Source organism: Nomascus leucogenys, chromosome 14 (genome assembly GCF_006542625.1).
Source record: "Nomascus leucogenys isolate Asia chromosome 14, Asia_NLE_v1, whole genome shotgun sequence".
In the NCBI taxonomy this organism is placed as follows: domain Eukaryota; kingdom Metazoa; phylum Chordata; class Mammalia; order Primates; family Hylobatidae; genus Nomascus; species Nomascus leucogenys.
The window spans coordinates 28,730,226-28,751,054 of record NC_044394.1 but is presented as its reverse complement, the minus strand read 5'-3'; the positions used below and the strand labels follow the sequence as shown (position 1 = coordinate 28,751,054).

The 20,829-nt window shown below is 37.5% G+C and overlaps 1 protein-coding gene across 1 annotated transcript in view; it reads left to right on the top strand.

Annotated features, from left to right (window-relative positions):
- The first annotated feature begins 270 nt into the window (after positions 1-270).
- The window catches only part of PELI1 (pellino E3 ubiquitin protein ligase 1), a 60,829-nt gene continuing 40,270 nt past the window's right edge, over positions 271-20,829 (top strand). The window contains exon 1 of the mRNA XM_003262453.3: positions 271-667. The gene's annotated coding sequence lies outside the window, so the exon portion shown is untranslated. The remainder of the gene's footprint in view (positions 668-20,829) is intronic.

Here is a 20,829-nt window from a genome sequence, read left to right as displayed (position 1 = left end):
GCTGGATCCCCAACAACACCTTAATACAAGACCGCCCTTGTTCAGCCAACAGCAGCACTGAACACGTTCGCTAAGTGTGTCGGTGACCCTGGTAACGGTGGGAGGGGGCGGCCCAAACCTCGCCCTCGAGCATGCTCAGTGCAGAGTGAGCCTGGTCGGGTGCTGGACAACAATGCATCCCTTTTTTCTTCAAGCGGAGAACTACAATTCCCAAGAGCCTTCTCGGCGCGGCGACACCGCCTTCCGCTGTGGCCCTGCCCCGTCCCCTCCCTCAGGCCCCGCCCTACGGCTAGACCCCTCCCCTCCCTGCGAGTGTGTGTCAGTGACCCAGAGGCTGTGTGAGGCGGAGGGACCGTCGGGGGGCGCCGCCGCCGCCTCCACCAGCAGCAGTAGCAGCAGCAGCAGCGCCAGCCCCGCGGCGCGGTCGAATTGGTCCCCAGCCCTCCGGGAGCGCACCACAAAGCAGCCCCAGCGCCTCTCCCTGCGTCCGCAGCTCCTCAGCGCTCGGCTCCGTGGTCAACTTCCCCTCGCTGGGCTCGGCTGGCTGGCGCGGAGGGCAGCGGCGGAACGGCAGGCTGTCTACTCGCGCTCCCCGCGCACAACAGTTCACCCTCTCGCCTCGGGTCTCGGGGGCGTCTCTGGGATCCCGGCCACCAGCAATTGTCCGGTAAGTGTGGCCGCGGGATGGATGGCGGCGGGGCCGCCGAGGGGCGCGGGGAGGGCGGGCGCGCAACTTCCTCGGCGGCTTCCCTAGCGGCCAGCCAGCCGGCTCTCCCTGCCCGCCTGCGCGCCCCTGCGCCCCCGCGGCGGCGGGGAGCGGAGTTTGCGGCGCCTCCATCCCGCGCCCTGGCTGGAGGAAGCGCCTTTGTCAGGAACCGGCCCTGTGCGGCCTCCCCCTCCGCCCGGGAGCGGGGCGCGCGGCGGCGAACTCCGAGCCCCGCGCCTGGCTGGCTGCGCGCTCCGGCTGCGAGAGGGGAGCTCTGCGGGTGGCGGGGAGGAGAGGGAAATGAGAGAAACAAAAGGGGCGGTGGGTTTCCCTTTTGTTTGTGCGGATCTGATAACTTCTTTTCCTCCCTTACATAACGCAGACTTCAAGTTAGTCATTCTTTTTATTGTTATGATTGTTGTCATCATCTCTGCGCGTCTTTCACATTTCCTTTCATCTTTGGATCTCAGAGCATTTTAAACACACTAATTAATTTCACTCCCGGGTCCCCTAGGAAACAAGTTAATACGTCCGTTTCCCTAAGTGGGTAAACTGAGGTCGTGAAAAGCTCTCTAATTGATGGATATGCTTGATCTTCTACCGCGCCCAGTGTCTGAGGATATGAAAGCGTTTATGAGGAAGAACCCGTTCTCCAAAGCCCCGTGGAAAAGTTAAAGATACTCATTTTACTTACAGGTTAACTGAAGTCCAAAAGATGTCTAGGTAATTGTTACGTAGTTCAAACCATAATTCTTCTTACATAGTGTTTGAATCTTAAAACCTCTAAAGACTTAGTGAAAAATGCCCCGAGTAGGGAAATTAATGTAAATCATAAACTCACGTCACCATCTACTTTTATTTTTGTACGTGCAGGTCTTGTAAGAGAGCAAGAATGGGACAGAGGGCAGAGGTTTTTAAAAAATGTACATTTAACAGATTTTAATCACTACACACAAGGAAATGTGCCTTGGTTTTAACAGCACCAACAATATTCCTGTCGTTTAGTCATCAAACAGTATATCAACAAATATTATTGAGAACTTTGTTCATAAGGTGCTGGTTGTGCTAAAAACTGAAGCTTTATATATAAGAAAAGGTCATGTGTTTCGGTTCACAGGCTCTTTACTTTTTCTTTCTCTGCAGAATGTTACTTTGTTTTCATTGCACATGATCTTTTGTTTCAGAAATGGCATTGTCCTTTACTGTGTTGAATATGTATTACTCTTACACTTAAGGATAAATGAATTTATTATTCAGTTCGCAAAATAGGGTGAATTTAAAATATTTTAATTGTGGTAAAGGTTCACTTTATTCAGTTCTGTTTCAGTTTACGATGCGTTTTCTTTATAGCCAACAAAATATTTTCTGAGTGATAAGATTTACATGTCTCAAAACATTGTTCTTATTGTACAAATACAGCATATGAATTCCTTATGTTTTTTAATTTATACCAACAAACTCTTCTGGAGAAAAATCTTTAACTCTGAGGACCTTATTTATTTTGTGAGGTTTCATTTCTTCGGTACCAAACTGGAAAGTACCAAAAACTTAAATCAAGCATCACTTCTACTAGCTCTTTCCTCAGGTAAATAATAATCAGAACTGTAGTAATAGTGAATAGTTTCACTTACTCTAAATTCTCTTAAATTTAATTTTGTATTGTATAGTTGTCCTTACATTTTAGATTTTGGTGGTTGCATCAGAAAATGAAAGTGAGATGTTCGTTATTTTATTTTTTTTTCCCAAAGCCTTCTAACCTGTTCCCTTTCTATAGTATGTTAAAAGAGATCTTGAATTTAAAATAAATAATTGGAAAGTAGAACAGTTATATGTATGCAAAGTTGCATGTAGTGAAGTGGTTATAATGTCGCATGTAGTGAATGTACAGGTTTTAAAGAGGAAACTATCACCTGGCTTTTTATTAGCATGGTAGAAGTGCCGTAATGTAATAGTAGTAGTATTTATTTGCTTCTAAAAAGTAAGCTGGAAATTCGCCTCAGTGGAATTTGTAGGGGGAGGGAATCCATCCTTTCCTTAAGATTGGCATTTAAATGTTCTTACAGTTGGTTATGTTGAACTTTCTCTGTGGTATTTTCAAGCCAGATTTACCAGGGACATTTGTACGTTAAGGAAGCTATTAACACTGTCTTGGCTCAGTCACTGGAATCCGCAGGCAGAAGTTAGTGTTGACTGGCGAAGTCTGGCTTTGCAGGTTTCATAATTTCTTTGAGACCCCTTAAAGGAAATGACTGAAAAGTACGGGTTAGGAGGTTAGTCTAGTACTGCCAAATGCCACCGAGGCAAGTTTCAAAGGGGAAGCCAAAGGATGTTTCCATTTGATTTAACTTCAGCCTCTCCTGGGTTGTCAGAATGTCACTTTTGTATTTTAAGAGTTCTATCATTTCAGAATATGATTTATTATGGTTTTCTAGTAGGTCAGGTGATAAGGACTGTAGATAGTCATTATGCTTCGTGGACAACTAATGTTTTTAGGCAGAAGCTTCTATAGCTGATAAAGATTTTAAGCCAAAGACTTAGAATTGAAAACTAACACATACATACACATTTTACCATAATACATCAATGTAGACCTATCCTAGTATTTATTAGGTTAGAAAGGCTTTTTGGATTATTTTATTATACAGATATATTTAACTGTAAATATTAAAATTTCATAATGACTAATATATGATGGCACTGAGGTGGCTTTAGGAGCTCCTTTGCGGGGGGAGAAAAAAAAACATGTTATTCCAAAAGTTACAGTTATGTCTTTGAGGAGAGTAAAGCAGATTTAAAAGCCAGTGAAAAAAGGAAGAAAATCAACAAAGTGAAGAAAATCTGATGAAGATGTTTTTAAATAATACAATATAAAGATTCTTGGCAGCATTTATATATAAGGGACAAAATTCTAGTTGAAGTCTATAAACAGTGAATTCCACTTAGCACTTTCTGTTTATAGATTTCTAGCCATCTTTTCCAGATTCCCTCTGAATATATTACACAGGCAAAGTAAATAGAAGTCATTCTTTCAAGGGATTTGGGTTCTTGGAGATTTTTTTACACTTGTGGTAGTGGGGGAGGGGAAGTGCTTATTATGTTTTCTTAGTTTAAGTGTGACCTGTGCCATAGAATATTTCCCTAGACTAATGTGTGGGAACCTCACATTGACATTGACAAGAAATATTGGTCATTGAAAGATCTGGATATGATTTCAAGTTCTGCACTAGCTTTTTTTTTTTTTTTTTTTTTTTTTGCGTGTTGTCTTGAGTAGATCACTTCAATTTTTCCTTCAAAGACTGAAAATAACTGCCTAACATATTATGTTTAGTAGGTCCTAAATACTTTTTGTTGTTTAATGAATTTACAGGTAATAAAGAGAAAACACAGTGTTTCTTGAATGGATGTCAGGGAATTTCTAATTTTTTTCTTTTTTGATAGAAAAAAGTAATCAAAACATAAACATCTGATTGGAGTCTTTCAATTAGCATAGCTACCTTCAGAAATAAGCCTAGAGAAAGAGAGCTTCATCTGGTAGTTTAACAGAAATGAGTTGTAAATGACTCTTAAGAAGAATTGACAATTTTTCAGAATGTTGTGCCAGATGTTTTAGATTCTTTTTGCCACATAAACTCCACTTCAGAGAAATGGGGTTCTACATAGTACTCTTGTATCACCCCGTAATACCTTTACACCTCAAAATACCAGTTGCAGAAAAATAGAATGTGTTGCTGATGCCTATAAATGGGAAAATCCTGACATCTGTCATCATCCTCCAGTTAATCTTCATGTAGTTTTTTAAAAAATTAATTCAACACACATGTAATTTACTTCCTTTTCAGAAAATTTGTTGTTAATTTTTATTTTATAACGAGCCTCTTGGGATGTTGCTAATTCTAAAAATATGTAATACCCCCGGTTTCCCACCATCTTCTGCAGTTTCTTTTTCTATTATGTTTTTGGCTACAGTTTTCTTTTTCCCCTAAGCTGTCTAAAATAAGCTAAGAAATGTTTAAATGTAGTTGACAAGAAACACAGTCAGTAATTTATCATGCTAAAATTTCAACATACAAGGTGCAATGAAATCTGTTTTAGGGATAGTACACTTTTGAAGGGGGCTAAAACAAGGACAGCAAATAAATTTCATTTGGGGTACCAAATCTGATTGTTTAGTGGTGGCTGCCTAGAGTGCTGTGTTTAGAAAACTGGGAGTCCTTGTTCAAACTTAGCAGGAAAGAGTACTGTGATTAGCAATTTCTGCTGTTGGTGAGCGGTGGGCTTTTGGCATGGATGCCAAATACATTCAATATTTATTGATGCCGTTTACATGTCACAGGTCTAGATGCTGATACCTCACAGACTGAAATCTCTGCTTTCGTGGTGTTTACATTCTAATAATAAGACACAAACCATAAAATAAATAAAATACATTGTGTTTTAAGAGAAATGACTGGGCGCAGTTGCTCACACCTGTAATCCTAGCACTTTGAGAGGCTGAGGTGGGAAGATCCCTCTTGTCCAGGAGTTCAAGACCAGCCTAGGCAACATGGTGAGACCTTGTCTCTACAAAGGAGTTTTTTAAAAAATTAACTGGACACGGTCCCAACTACTCAGGAAGCTGAGGTGGGAAGATCACTTAAGCCTGGGAGATTGAGGCTGCAGTGAACCATGATTGCACCACTGCACTCCAGCCTGGGCAACAGAGCGAGACCCTGCCTCAAAACAATAAAAATTAAAAAATAAAAGAAAAATGGGCCAGGCGCGGTGGCTCACGCCTGTAATCCCAGCACTTTGGGAGGCCAAGGCGGGTGGATCACGAGGTCAGGAGATCGAGACCACGGTGAAACCCCGTCTCTACTAAAAATACAAAAAATTAGCTGGGCGCGGTGGCGGGCGCCTGTAGTCCCAGCTACTCCGGAGGCTGAGGCAGGAGAATGGCGTGAACCCGGGAGGAGGAGCTTGCAGTGAGCCAAGATCGTGCCACTGCACTCCAGCCTGGGCGACAGAGTGAGACTCCGTCTCAAAAAAAAAAAAAAGAAAGAAAGAAAAATGACCTGATTTATTCAAAAAATTAATAGCAAGAAATAGGGAGGGAGAACTATAAGATTAAAAGAGACTTAAGAGGCTTATCCACCAAATGCAATGTATGAACCTTAGTTATATCCTGCTTTGAGCAAACTAACTGTAAAAAGACATTTATTCAAAATTGGGGAAATTGAGACTCTGGATATTTAATGAAAAGGATTTGTCCATTTTTTCAGGTGTGAGAATGTACTTTTTTTTTTTTAAGTGTTCTTTTAGAGATGTATAATAAAGTGTTTACAACTTAAAATGTGCTGTGTGGGTTTTTACTTCAAAATATTGAAAGGGAGAGGAACACAGATGAAACAAGATTGGCCATATATTGAAAATTGCTGAAGGTAGATGCTATATGGATACATGAGGTTTCTTACTTTGTCTTTATTTTTGTGTATGTTTGAAATTTCCCCTAATAAACAGTTTTACACACAAACAGAAAAATAAAGCAGGGAAGGAGAAAGGAGAATAAATGGGATATGTGTATGAGGTTGGGAGGAGGATACAGTTTTTTGTTTTTTGTTTCTTGTTTTTTGTTTTCGAGATGGAGTTCTGCAGTCGTCACCCAGGCTGGAGTGCAATGGGGTGATCTCAACTCACTGCAAACTCTGCTTCCTAGGTTCAAGTGGTTCTCCTACCTCAGCCTCCTGAGTAGCTGGGATTACAGGCACACGCCACCACGCCCAGTAGAGTTTTGTATTTTTAGTAGAGACAGGGTTTCACCATGTTGGCCAGACTGGTCTGAAACTCCTGACCTCAAGTGATCACCCACCTCGGCCTCCCAAAGTGCTGGGATTACAGGTGGGAGCCACCACACCTGGCCAAGATGCAGTTTTAAAGGGTAGTGAGAAAAGACTTCATTGAGAAGATGATAAAGAGTTAAGAAAGTGAGTAATGACCTGAAGGAGGTAGCACAGCAAGCCTTGCAGGTCTCCTTGGAGCAAGACATTATACACAGAGGGAATAGTAAGTGCAGTGGCCCTGAGATGAGAGCATGCCTACAACTGCAAGAAACTACAAGAAGACAAGGATGTGAGCCAGGCATAGTGGCTTGCACCTATAGTGCCAGCTACTCAAGAAGCTGAGGTGGGAGGATCACTTGAGCCCAGGAGTTCCAGACCAGTCTGAGCAACATAACTAGATCCTGTCTAAAAAAAAAAAAAAAAAAAAACAAAAACTAGGGTAACAGGGTGAGTATGAGTACATAAAATCAGCATCAGCATGGGAAAGGAAGGTTAGAGCAGACTAAATTGTGTAGGGCTGGTTATCTGTCTTTAAAGGAAAAATATTTTATACACTTATCTAAAATAAGTCTTATACTTTAGTCACCGTGGAAATTATACACTTAACAATACTATCATTACTCAGTATTTTTAGAAAAAAATTTTTTTTTTGTCATCTAAGCCAGTTTAAGACACTTGAAAATAGCTCGTTACTTTGTATTTGCTCCTTGTTTTTAAGGAAAAACGGGGTGATTGGCCACGTGATATTTCATGTTATTTATCAGATATGACTCACAGAGGATCTTGACAGAAAGAAAATGGGAAGTAACTTGAGGCTATTTCTAAAAATCAGATCCAGTCTGAGAAGGCTGTTATTGTTTGTAAAAGTCAGATCCACCCATAGACTAAAAAGGAATTTTAATAATGTTGTGGATAATTGTAGCATCATTTGGAATAAGGGTATATAACCTCTAAGAGTGACTAGTATGGAAGGCACCATACTAATTTGGATATTTTAAGGTCTCACAAAATGCACGCACACACACATACAAGATCATATACAATTCTTAATACTAAGTATTCAAAACAGTCATTTCAGGTAAATTTCATTTATATTCTGCATTCAAGACTAAAGGGATGGTGTTTAAAATGCAGTGAAGTTGTTTAACTCATGTCACTATGGCATACACTTGGGGAACTAAAAGACTAACACATGTTAGTGGTAAGAGATGAATCTGGCTCTTAAGTCTTATATTCATGCTTCATTTCTCAGATTAGTAGTTGTTTTGAGAACATTCTGATTTACCATAAAGAACTGTTTTTAATCTTTATTAATAAAGGCATAGAAAAAATTGGATCTCATCTAAATGTTTAAATGCCCCCAAAAACCTCAATAAATATGGATTGTAAAAATCTACTCTCAGGACAATATACATGTAGGATTACTAATTTTGAACAATTACTATACTAGTTCATTCTTTAGAGGTACAGTTTTTCCAACCTGAGAAACTAAACATTTCAGTGATTTTTACTCTCCTGATAATATTGAGTAAAGAAAGCCATTCTTTTTCTTGTTATTTATGTCCAATGGTGGGGGAGCACAACGTTTTCATTTGTTTTGTTTTGTTTTGTTTTGTTTTGTTTTTGAGACAGAGCCTTGCTCTGTCACCAGGCTAGAGTGCAGTGGCACAATCTCGGCTCACTGCAACCTCCACCTCCTGAGTTCAAGTGATTCTCCTGCCTCAGCCTCCCAAGTAGCTGGGATTATAGGCGCGCACCACTACGCCCGGCTAAATGTTTGTATTTTAGTAGAGACGGGGTTACACCATGTTGGCCAGGATGGGCTCGATCTCCTGACCTCGTGATCCACCACCTCAGCCTCCCAGAGTGCTGGAATTACAAGCGTGAGCCACTGCGCCCAGCCTCATTTGTATTTTTAACCAATCATATTTAAAATTTAATGCCATGAAGTAGAACTTACGAACTTCTATTATGTAATTACATAGTGACCACTAAGAATATAAGTATATAACTGTGTAAGGAATACTTTAACAAAGCTTCCTATTTAAACATTTTTCAGTAAATAGTTAGGAATCTAGTTCTTTAATTCACTCAGAGTTTTTGTCCTTTTAGTGTATGTAGATGTGTATGTATAGATAGATAGCCAGACTCTCTTACCATATACTGCACATACTGTCAGGACTGAGCTGCTAGACTAGATTATTTAACGTATTTTAAACGTTAACTAGTTTGTTAACATGGAACAACTGAGCCCATATAAAGTGGCAGTGGTTTTTCATAAAGATCTTTGAAGTTCTATGATGATGACCATACTGAAGTGTGACTTATTTTAGAAATAGCTTTCATTCAGGCTGTTGATTTACTGGTAGTATCATGAATCTGTTTTTCATTTCCATTTTTGTGGAATAAATGAATAACTTCTGACGGAAGAGAAAGAGAGGGAAAGCAGCAAGAGAAGGAAGGAAAGGAAAAAATAGTTTACAAAATAGTAAATATGACTATGGATAATTCTCTTAACCTGGATGTGCTTAAGTGTCTATGACCTAATGAGCTAAGGCTCAAGTGTGTAAATTAAGTAGAGAATAGAAGTAATAATACAACTTTCATTTGAAGAAAAGTTGTTGCTTTGCAAAAGGGCATCTTACATTTCATGTTGACTTAAACCTTATGACCATGATAAAATCTATACTTAATTTTGGAAATAATAATGAGTAACAATAATTGAGAGATTATTTGAAAATTCAATCTATTAAGCTTTGTAGATTTTTACAGCAACAGGTTCAAGGTTATTCTTCTCAGCTTGTGCATTGCAAGATACTTGTAATTTCCTGCCTGTCTCACTTTCATCTATTCATTACTCTGCCAATAGCTCTCTTTATCATCCTTTGCCAGCTTTAGTCATGCCTATTGCTCTTCAACAGCGTTTTCTATGTTTGTCTGCCATTTTTATACTTATAAAGTAGACTTGGAATGAATTAAGGTTATAAAGTAGTAACCTGTGGATGGCAAATACAGTACTTTTCCTATTTGTGCCATACTTAATCTTTTTAAACTTTCCTTGCCTATTTCTGGTGTGTGCCTTGGAGATCTCTCATCAGACACTAAGAGATAACTACATGACCTGTAGGATGTAATACTTTTTTAACTCAATAATGTAGGAAACAGTTTGAGTTAAAACTCAAACTCATTGAGTTAATCCTACATCCATCCAGAACCTACATACCTAAACTAGCAAAGTTTGATAGTAAAATTAACAGCCTAGTGGAATTTCAAAAACTATTTTCAGCTCTTGATGTTTGTTATCTTTTCTAAAAATGTCAAACAATTGGGGACTTCATCATTACTGTAATACTAATCATATATGACCTTAGGGGAAAACTGTACTTCTGTTGAGCGTCTCTTTGACAGTCAAGAGGAAAAGATAAAAAGATAAGTAATGTGGTAAAGAAGGTTATAACTTCTTCCTTCCACAAGAATGAATTATGAAGTGACTGGCCCTGATATTTTTCTAGTAACTCATTGTAGTGCTCAACATATCATTTGGCTTAATCTTTAGAAGGCACAGTTTAATTTTATTTTTTAACAATAAGTGAAAACAATTGAAAGTGCTTTGTTGGTTCTTCAAAACCTTAATGTTGAATTCCTGGTTCTTGGCAGATACTATCCGTAGTACTTCATGTTCCTCTGGGTTTATTTCAGATTTAATGAACTGCATGTACTGGAAGCACTAAAAGCTGATTGGCTTTAATTTAGACTACAGTTAACATGATGGATTTTTCTTTGAATTGTTCTCACTGTCATTCTTTAAATTTACCATCAAAGGATCAAAACATCCAAATTACAAAACTAATTCAGTTCATCATTCATGAGAAAATGTGTTAAATACGTATCTTTTGTAAAGTAGCAGCTGCTTCTAATTAGAAACCAGTCCTATAGACATACCTTATGTATCAAAAAGCTTTTTAAATATGCTTACTGCTTTACTGTTACTTTCATTTAAAATAGGATGATCCAGTTTCTGAACTAGCCTTGTCTGTTCCCCAAAGGAACTAGGATGAATTTTGAGGAGGGGCTCTTAAACTGTTAAACATTGAGCAGATCTGTAACTTCATTGAGAGCAGACATTTTTAAAAATTCATCACTGACATTTATTCAACAAAAAGAAGATCAGATTTTGCTAAAGCCTTTTGGTTGTGTCTCTTTTAGAAATAACATGTTGATTTATTTGCATATAGTTCAGCTCTTAAGGACCAGTCTTTTAAGGCTTTAGCCAGAATTTGTCTCCTAAAGCTGACTTTAAAATGGCTTCCAAAAGGATTTGCTGAGTTTCAGAACTGAGTAGGCTGCTAATGATTCAGTAGGCCCCCTCATTTTCCTCCTCCTCCTTAAATTGAAGGCTCCTTCATACCATCTAGGTACCCTGAGTCATCATGGATAAACTCTAAAGAAGAACTGTCATATGGAAAAAACTCTCCATGAAGTGAGAATGTCAGAAAGCAGTCTGAGTCAGAGATCATTCATTGATCACAATGATACAATCTATAGGTTGTGGGCTTCATTTTAAATCTTTTAACGTACTTCCATGTATGTCCTTATTATAGGATTATAAATCCTATAATGCCCATAAAACCATCTGAGGTGTTTATTCCCAGTTAATTTCTAATTGGTTTGGTTTTTATTACATGAAAAGGATTTTATATTTTTTATTGAATAAATAGAGAGGAGAGGCAATATGATACAGGATACAAACCACTATATCAGAAGTTAGGGGACCTGGAGTTCTGATTTATCTTCTCAATATGTGACCTTGTATATTTCATTTAACCTCTTTGAGCTTGAGTTTCGTATCTTTACAAGGTCAGTAACTCCAGCACTCACACCCTCTTTGGAGCCAACCCATGGCAGATACAGGTACTAGCTGTATCTGTATCGGTATCTGTATCCCAAACCAGCTTCAGGTAACTTTTTTATACAGCACTGTCAGAAACTATATATATAATTGCCATTCTGATGAAATCTCTTTATCATCTCAGCTATATCGGGTCTCTTCCAGCTCCAGGATTCTATGACTTTAAATAATTTGCCTATAGAAAGTCTCTGTCTTCTATCTATACTGTCTTCACATTGAGTGCTCAGGGTTGAAACTTACTCTATGAGCTTGAGAATTCTTTGTAGTCAGGGATAGCATGTTTATGTTTCATTTAGTGATGTTAAAACAAATGATTGAAGAAAACTCATGGGGGTACTTAAAATTCCAAATGAAATGGTAACAAATAAAAATGTTTAGTGCTAATTTGATGGAAACTCATTTTAAGTTCTAAACGTTTATGGCACAGACCTCAGGTTAGTGAAATTCGAAGTGATGTATTTGTTTGGAGGGCACATAATGAAGACATAGGAATCCTAGACCCAGAAATAAAGAGGCCTGAGTTCTAGCTTTGCAAACTGTTTTTTTTAACCTGGTTAGTGTCTTCATCTATTGTAATGGTATCAGACCAGTGTTTTTCATTAATGTATTATACAAATTACCTAAGGATCATATTACAATGCATATGCTAATTCAGTAAGTATGGCTGGGGCTTAAGCTTCTTCATTTTTAGCAGGCTTCTGGGTGTGCTACTGCTGTAGGCCATGGACCATACTTTACTTATAAAAGTACTAGGCCGTTTCCAAGGCCCCTTCTGGTTTAAAGGGTCTTTAAATTATAACTCCACTTCTTTTTTTCCAGCTCTTTCGTATCACTGTTAAACTTGTACTTTTTGAAGCCACATATTCCTAGACTCATTCCCTGTTTTCTCAGTTTGAGAGCTCCATTAATTTTGTTGTTTTTCCCTTTCCAGAATGAACTTGACGTAGGTGGTCATTCAAGTTAAAGCTAAGGTAGTATAATAGAAAGAGTCTTTAATAAGAAGAAAACTACCATATGCCTCCCCCACTAATTGGTAGCTCTGTTGCCTTGGACAGTTGACTCAGTTTACTTAATCTCAAGGTTCTGAGAACAAGCCTCACCGGGACTTATTAAATACCTTATCCAAAATGCTTGGGGCAAAAAGTGTTTTGGATTTCAGATTTTTTCAGATCGTGGAATATTTGCATTATACTTGGAAGAGCATTTCCTTCGAGAGTTGTGTTAGCACTTGAAAAGTTTCAGGTGTTGTAGCATTTTGGATTTCAGATTTTCAAATTACAGATGCTCAACCTGTATCTTCCTGGTAAGGTTGTTGAAAGGAATAGAGATAATATATAAAGTTCTCAGCACGATGTGAAGCATAAAGTAGGTACTCAAGAATTGGAAGCTATTTTTATTATTTCTACTGGCATCCTGACTTGGTCTAGTAGAAAGAGAAAAAGGAGTGGGAAAGATCTGTTGCCAATTCAGGACCTTTCTCTGTGAGCCAACTTAAATTTTCAACTGCTTATTAGACATATTAACTAAAATTCTTCAAACTTACCATAGTGAAAAAGACCTCTGTTTTCTTTCCATATCTGTTCTGCCTCCTTCAGTACTGGTAGAGATTACTGTTTCTGGCTGGGCGCAGTGGCTCATCCCTGTAACCCCAGCACTTTGGGAGGCCAAGGTGGGTGGATCATTTGAGGTCAGGAGTTCGAGACCAGCCTGGCCAACATGGTGAAACCACGTCTTTACTAAAAATGCAAACATTAGTTGGGCGTGGTGGTGTGCGCCTGTAATCTGAGCTACTCCTGAGGCCGAGGCAGGAGAATTGCTTGAACCTGGGAGGTGGAGGTTGCAGTGAGCCGAGATGGCACCACTGCACTCTAGCCTGGGCAATGGAGTGAGACTCCATCTCAATTTAAAAAAAAAAAAAGAGAGAGATTACTATTTCACTCTCTACGTGCCGGTTAGGATCCTGTCATTTCTGCCTTTGTTTCTCAAGTACAGTTGGCCTTCTGTATCCGTGGGATCTGCATCTGAGGATTGAACCAAACATGGATCAAAAATATTTGGAAAACAAATACAATAAAAAATAACAATACAACAATAAATACAACTAAAAAGTACAGTATAACAACTATTTTCATAGCACTTACATTTTATTAGGTAGTATAAGTCAGAGGTCCCTACCCCCAGGGCATTGACCTGAACCTGTCTATGGCCTATTAGGAACCAGGCCGCACAGCAGGAGGTGAGTGCTGGGTGAGCAAGCATTACTGCCTGAGCTCTACCTCCTGTCAGATCAGCAGGGCATTAGATCTCACAGGAGTGTGAACCCTGTTGGGAACTGTACATGTGAGGGATTTAGGTTGGGTGCTCCTTATGAGAATCTAACTAGTGCCTGATGATTTAAGGTGGAACAGTTTCATCCTGAAACCATTTCCCCGCAACCACTCACCCTTAACCCCCATCTGTGGAAAAATTGTCTTCCACGAAACTGGTCCCTGGTGCCATAAAGATTGGGACTGTTGATATAAGTAGTCCAGAGATAAAGTATACCAGAGGATGTATGCAAATACTATGCCATTTTATATAAGGGATTTGAGCATCTGCAGATTTGGGTATTGGAGAGAAGTCCTGGAACCAGTCCCTTGCAGATACCAAGGGACAACTCTATATATTTGTTTCTAACTTGCCCCATGGATGCCTCAAAAGTACCTCCCATTTCCATGCCCAGGGTCAAACCTTTGGGGGCCTCTTCAAAGTGATTTATTACCCTTAATAGAAGTTAATTTCCAGCATTGTCCCTTTTCCAAAAAAATTCTCTTTAGCAGAAAATAGTTTCTATACTGAAGTAATCATTTCTAAATAATTGATAATAGAAATATTCAGGTAATTCAGTAGGAATTTACTGTCAGAAAAACTCTAACAGGAAACCTTTATTGAGCTACTACTGTGTACTAGACATTTGTTTAATGTCCCGTGACAATCCTTTGAGGTAGGTCATATTATATTAAAAGGTAATAGGGTAGGCCGGGCGCGGTGGCTCACACTTGTAATCCCAGCACTTTGGGAGGCCGAGGCAGGTGGATCACGAGGTCAGTAGATCGAGACCATGGTGAAACCCTGTCTCTACTAAAAATACAAAAAATTAGCCGGGCGTGGTGGCGGGCGCCTGTAGTCCCAGCTACTCGGGGAGGCTGAGGCAGGAGAATGGCGTGAACCCGGGAGGCGGAGCTTGCAGTGAGACGAGATCGCGCCACTGCACTCCAACCTGGGTGATGGAGCGAGACTCCATCTCAAAAAAAAAAAAAAAAAAGAAAAAAAGGTAATAGGGTATAATGATTGCAAGTATAGGGTTTCAATCCCAGATGTCAGCCCTTACTAGTTGTTTGACCACAGGCAATTTGCCAAACTGATCTGAGCTTCAGTTTCCTTCTATATGAAATAGAGATGATAATATCACTTATCTCCTAAGAACATTATTAGGAGTTAAAGAATTTTTTAAAAGCTCTTTGAAAAATGCCGGGCATTTATTATGATAAGCACTGCATATGTGTTAGTTACTGTTTTTTATTATCTTAGTCTTACAGGTTAGGAAACTGAGACTCAGTGAAGTTGGTCCAGGTTTCACAGCTATTAAAAGATAGTGCCAGGAGTCGGACGTAGACAGTCTGACTCCAGAACTCCCTTAACCATTCTATTTTACTTCATCTCAAGTAATAATAATTTATCTTATCCTCTTGCATACAGCCTCCATATTAATGGCCTCATTGTGATCATAGGAGTAATACAATTCGTTCTAGCAGTCACATGTGGTACTTAAAATGTAGAATTTCTAAAATATGCAGGTAAAAGCTCACTTTAATACAATCTGAGAAAACATAAGAATATATATTTAATTCTATTTTATTTCATGTTTCTTATTCTCTATTTCTTGTTAACAGTCACCAAAATCCCTAGAAAGTGGAAGTACTAGTTTTACATTACTATATAGTGACTTTAGTTGACGTGATTTACTTGCTCTGTTAAATCTTCTTTTGCTAAATATTTTCAGAATGACTGGAGCTCATTACCATGTTGTAACTACATAGTGTGCTTAAAATCAAGAATTTTTATGAATATGATTAACTGGTACCGAAATTATGTAGTGATTTGCCTGTTTTTAGTTTTTCTGTGAATTTTAATTTTTATCAGCTGCTTTTTGTATAGAAACTTTGATTTTAGTATTTTGATGTCTTTGTATTAGATGCATATATACTTGAATCTGCTTAAATTTACAAGCTTTAGACTGCGACAATCATTTAGTCCTTTAGTAAAAATAAAAAGCACATCTGATTACTATTTAAAGCTTCTGTAGATGATTTGCTCTCTCCCCCACCCCATTCCCCATTACTTATTAATTTCTTTTTTCCATTGTTAGTGTTTTATTCCTTTGTGGCAAAAGAATTTCCTTTGTATTAAGACAGTATAAAGACAAAAGATACAAAAACCTGATAGTGTTTGAGAAGAGGACAGATTTGAAAAACCAGAATTATCTATGAGGAAAAGTCTGTTTTTACCTTGGTTTTGAAACTGGATTCTGTGACCTAGTGTATTTACTTTTGGGGAAACAAACATACTTGAAATAGTTGGTATGTCAGTTAAGACACTCTATTGTGACAGAAACAACTCAAACAGGCTTAAAAGGGAAAAGGGAAATGTATTGATTTGTGTACATTGGTTCAGGATAGGTGTGGCTTAAAGAATGGCTCCACCCAAGGCTCTCATAATGTCATCAAGACTCAATTTCTGTACATTTCTTAGTGCTGCTTTCTTGGTGTTGGCTTTCTGATCCATCTGTACATGAGCATAAGATAGCTTCAATTCCCTTAGCACCTAAATCCACCCAGTGTCATGTGTAGCTGGAAAGAGTGACCATCTTTCTTAGAAGTCGCAGCAAAAGTCTCAGTGCATTTCATTGGCTCTGACTGGCCCACTCCCTTGTGGCCAGGAGAATATGAAGCTCTGATTTTTGAGTCTGAGCCATATGTCCAACCATCAAGTTTGAGGATAGAGTCAAATCCAGATATATATAAACTGAGAATAAAAGAGGGGTTTCCTCCAAAAAGGAAGTGAAGATACCATTATATGAGAGAAAAGAGGAATTTGGGCAGCAGAAAACAGATGCCTATAATGCTTGATAGTGCCTTTTCTATTTTAAGGGTTAGCACTCAACTAGGAAAGACTTGTTCATGTTTTTCTTTTTTTTTTTTTTCTTATTTAGTATTTAGTGCTAACTTGGGATTTGTATGAATTTCTTTCTACATTGCTGTTTTAAAGCAATATATACATATACATATATATATATAAATTGCTAGAACTTTTTGACCCCTGAGAGCTTTAAGAATATATCAAAATTTAAAATTTGGCACTACTTTAACAAATTTAATATCTTATTATTAATTTTCCTATTAGCTTTAGTAATGAAATTTGTTGATAGCTAGTTTTGTAATGTCTTAAGCAGACTGTGCTTTTGGACCAAGAAATTCATAAAGAACCATGAAAATGAAGGTTCTCTCCTAGATACTCAGGGCCTCAGGGAGAGAGAGGAGTAAAAGGTTATGAAGGGCAGTAACAGAGTCTTTACGTGTTGATTTCTAGAACTGATTTTAGTCTGAAAATGAAAACCCAGTTCTTACCAAAAAGGAAAATAAGTTACCCATTGTGTTTTACTCTTCCTTTTTAACACCCAAAGTATGAAATGAAATAAAAAATAATAGGTTATGGCCTCTAATATCATTTAGATAGCTTCTTCTATTTCCTCTGTTATATTACTGTGTATATGAATGAGCACATCTATTCCCAAAAGGCTTTAACATTCTATAGTCTCTAGGAAATTTTATTTTTTTCTTCTAAATTTCTTGAATAAATTTTATAGAAATATTTATGCCTTTTTTATGCACCAAATTAAAATGAAGACTTCATAAGATCTAATTTAGCAAACTTTAATGTCTTTCCCTTATTTCTTCAATATTAAGTGCTGCAAAATGAGCAAGACAGTTTCTCCCTTGGAGGAGTGTTCGGCTTTAATAGAAGATAGCACAGGGTCATATGTAACTATAATATAAAACGGATAAGGCCCATAAAAGAATTGCAGATAAACTATGGGAGCTCAAAAAAGATTATGCCCAGTTTAGGGCATAAGGAAAAACTTTCAGACTGGGAAAAGAACATCAAATGGGCCTTGAAATATTATTAGAACTTTTTACAAGTGAGTAGTGATAACGTTAACAACACTTGTTTGCTGAGTATTACATATGCAGTTTCGTTTTTTTCAAAAATGTCTGATATATGAACGTAGCATAGTGGCATATGCCTGTAGTCCCAGCTACTCGAGTGGCTAAAATGGGAGTAACCCAGGAGTTTCAGACTAGCCCGGGCAATACAGCCAGAACCTGTCTCAAAAGAAATTCTTTTTTTGATATATGTGATATAGAGAGTAACAACCATGTCACTTTAAATTGGGGGGAAAAGTTGGGAAGAATCTGGAATTATGGTGGATTCAAAAGACACATGATTCAAAATTTGAAAATCAAAAGTCACGTAGCTTATTGGGACACATCAAATGAGAAGCTTTCTACTGCAGCCACCACAATAATTTTTCATAGTATATACTAGAGTTGAGAATCATTTCTAACAAAAATTACGTTGTGTCTCTGGAGAGGTAATCAGTGATTTGCATGAAAACTTAATAGTACATGCATTGCCTTAAAAAGTGCTACTTTAATCTTCTATCATTTAAGAAATTCCTGTGACTTTATGTGGATCATCAATACAAGCAATCATAGACTATATTCTATTATACATATTCTAGAATCAGCAGTGTATTTATTTGTTTGGTGTTTACATAAGTCTTAGTGTGTTTTATAAATAATAGGATGGTTTGTTTAAAGTGGGCTTTTGAAGATACAGTGTGACTTTAAATGAATGGTCTTAGAAAACTTATAAATAGCCTAAATATGTACTGAAGAACATTTCATAATCACAAAAAAAGAAATAATATATCTCATGAATTATTAAGAATCTGTCCTTAAATAAAGTCCTCTTTTTGAAAAGGTATTAAGAAGAGGAATTAGACAAAACTTGTTTGAATATGATTGTAATTGCAGTTTACTGAGTTACATATAAAAGAGCCCAATTAGTTTTAACAAATATAGTATCTGGGTTTATGCTATTCTGAGCCTCGTATTTTTCATTGAATCCCAGGGGTATATTAAAATGCCTCCCTTTATGTTTCTATACAAAAGATTGTTCTGACAGTAAGTTTAAGTGATTTTCACAACTTATTGCTGTCTAAAAATTTCTCTTGACTTCACATTTTGTTCTGAATATGTTGGTTTCTTTCCTCCACCCACACAATGTTGAAGGCAAGGGAAGCAAGAGTTGCAAAGTAATACAGTGAATTTGAGAACCCTGGCTTTTTTTCAAAACAAACCTTTATTATAAGATTGCTTTTTACTGATACCAAAAAAGGGTGGCATTTTGGCAAATGGTCAGTAAGTGTATGAATAGCCTAATTGATTTAGCTGGAATGAATAAGAAGCTTTGCTATTTGTCCTTGTAGATAGTTGGCTCAGTAAACATTGTGATGGTGATAGACCAAATTTTCCATGGTGAAAGGTAAAACAGAACAACAAAAAACCCACCAAACTTATAGTTCCAAATATCAGCAATTTTATGTCTATGTCAAGGTCTTCAAAGAAGGAGCAGTGTGTTAATTAGGATCTCGTTTGAATTTCTATTGTGAAAAAATAATCATGTTAACTTACATAAAACCCAAGAGTTTGACAGATGTTACTATGTGAAAATATTAATAGAGGAGATCCTTGCTGAGAATTTAAAGCTGCATGAAATTGTGTGTGGAAATTTAAACTTATCATATACTCCACAGTAAACGCCAATAAAGGCAGATGGCATAATTAGGACAAAGATAATAGTAGAAGCAAAATAAGAATTTTTTAAAAACCTTATGGATGTCACATTAGTCTGACTCAGTCTGTAACTCTAGTTAGAAATGTAAAATTTGAGGGATTTTGGGGGTACTATAAGAAAAGAATCTGCTTTGGGGGTGGGATGTGAGGAGAAAGAAATGTTTGTGGCAATTAAGATGTATATAGTATATTTAAGAAGTACATTTGCAATTCTAATCACTTAGTTCAAAAGGAGAAAAATATGTGTAACTTTATTTACTTTTAATACTATTATTATTATTACATGATTAAAAATAGAAAATCTTGAAAAATTCTAGAGGGTAAAAGTGTTATTTCTAATTCCATTAGCTCCTTTTAAGATAGGAACATTTCGTATTAGTCTCCTAGCACAGAATCTGAACCATAGTAGGCACTCCATAAATGTCTACTGAACTAACCTGAATTTTAGAAGTAATCAGGGTGCAAAGCAGAATTATTTTTCTAGGCTTTAAAACTATACCACTGCTCCTTACCCCTATGCACACCTTTGAATCTCAGTTTTGATACAAATAGGTTCTCAGTTTTGGGTGTGAAGAAAACTGGTTGATATTTTTTTTTAATCTACTAAATGTTGGCCAGAGCTGAAATTGCCTGAAAGGGAACTTGATTTAGCAGAATTCCTTCTTTTCAGAAAGAAGGACTTAGACTAAATTATATGAACGGGAGGATCCTGTTTTTATCTGAGATGGTTGATTGGAAAAAGAACAGATAAACTAAGGTGGAGAGCTGATTTGAAAAAAGGAAAAAAGATAGTCCTGTCTAGTGGTCAGTCCTAACAGTGTGGTTAAAGGGGAGCTAAATTTCAACTTTCAGGGTCAGCTGAGACCACCTAGATTTTCTAAGTTAGTTCCAATTTCAAGAAATTGACAGCAAAGAAAAGAATTATAGTTAGCAAAATTGCAATTGTCATAGTCAAGGTCTTGTCGGTAATAGAGGGTTGGGGAAAAAGTTAAAACAGCATTAAATGAATATATTTTTAACATAACAAAAGTTCCCAGAAGACATCCACTTCAAATTCAAGCCATATTCATCAATGTTAAAAACCTAAAATAAAATAAACTTAAAATAAAAAACAAGAAAACCTCACTCAACATTGTTTGAAAAACATAACTGTGATGTTATGATCTACTAAAGCATGGTATCCCAACAAATTTCATACAGAATCATGCCTGTCTGAAACTTTAAATTTTTTGTAGAGACAAGGACTCACTCTGTTGCCCAGGCTGGCCTGAAACTCCTGTGCTCAAGCAATCCTCCTGCCTAGGCCTCCCAAAGTGCTGGGATTACAGGTGTGAGCCTCAAATAAACTCTTAGTGGCTTGGAATTTAACAGATCTTGTGCTTTCATTCTCCTTTATTTTGTTGTTGTTGTTTAATAAACAAGTGTTATGTAACAACCTGG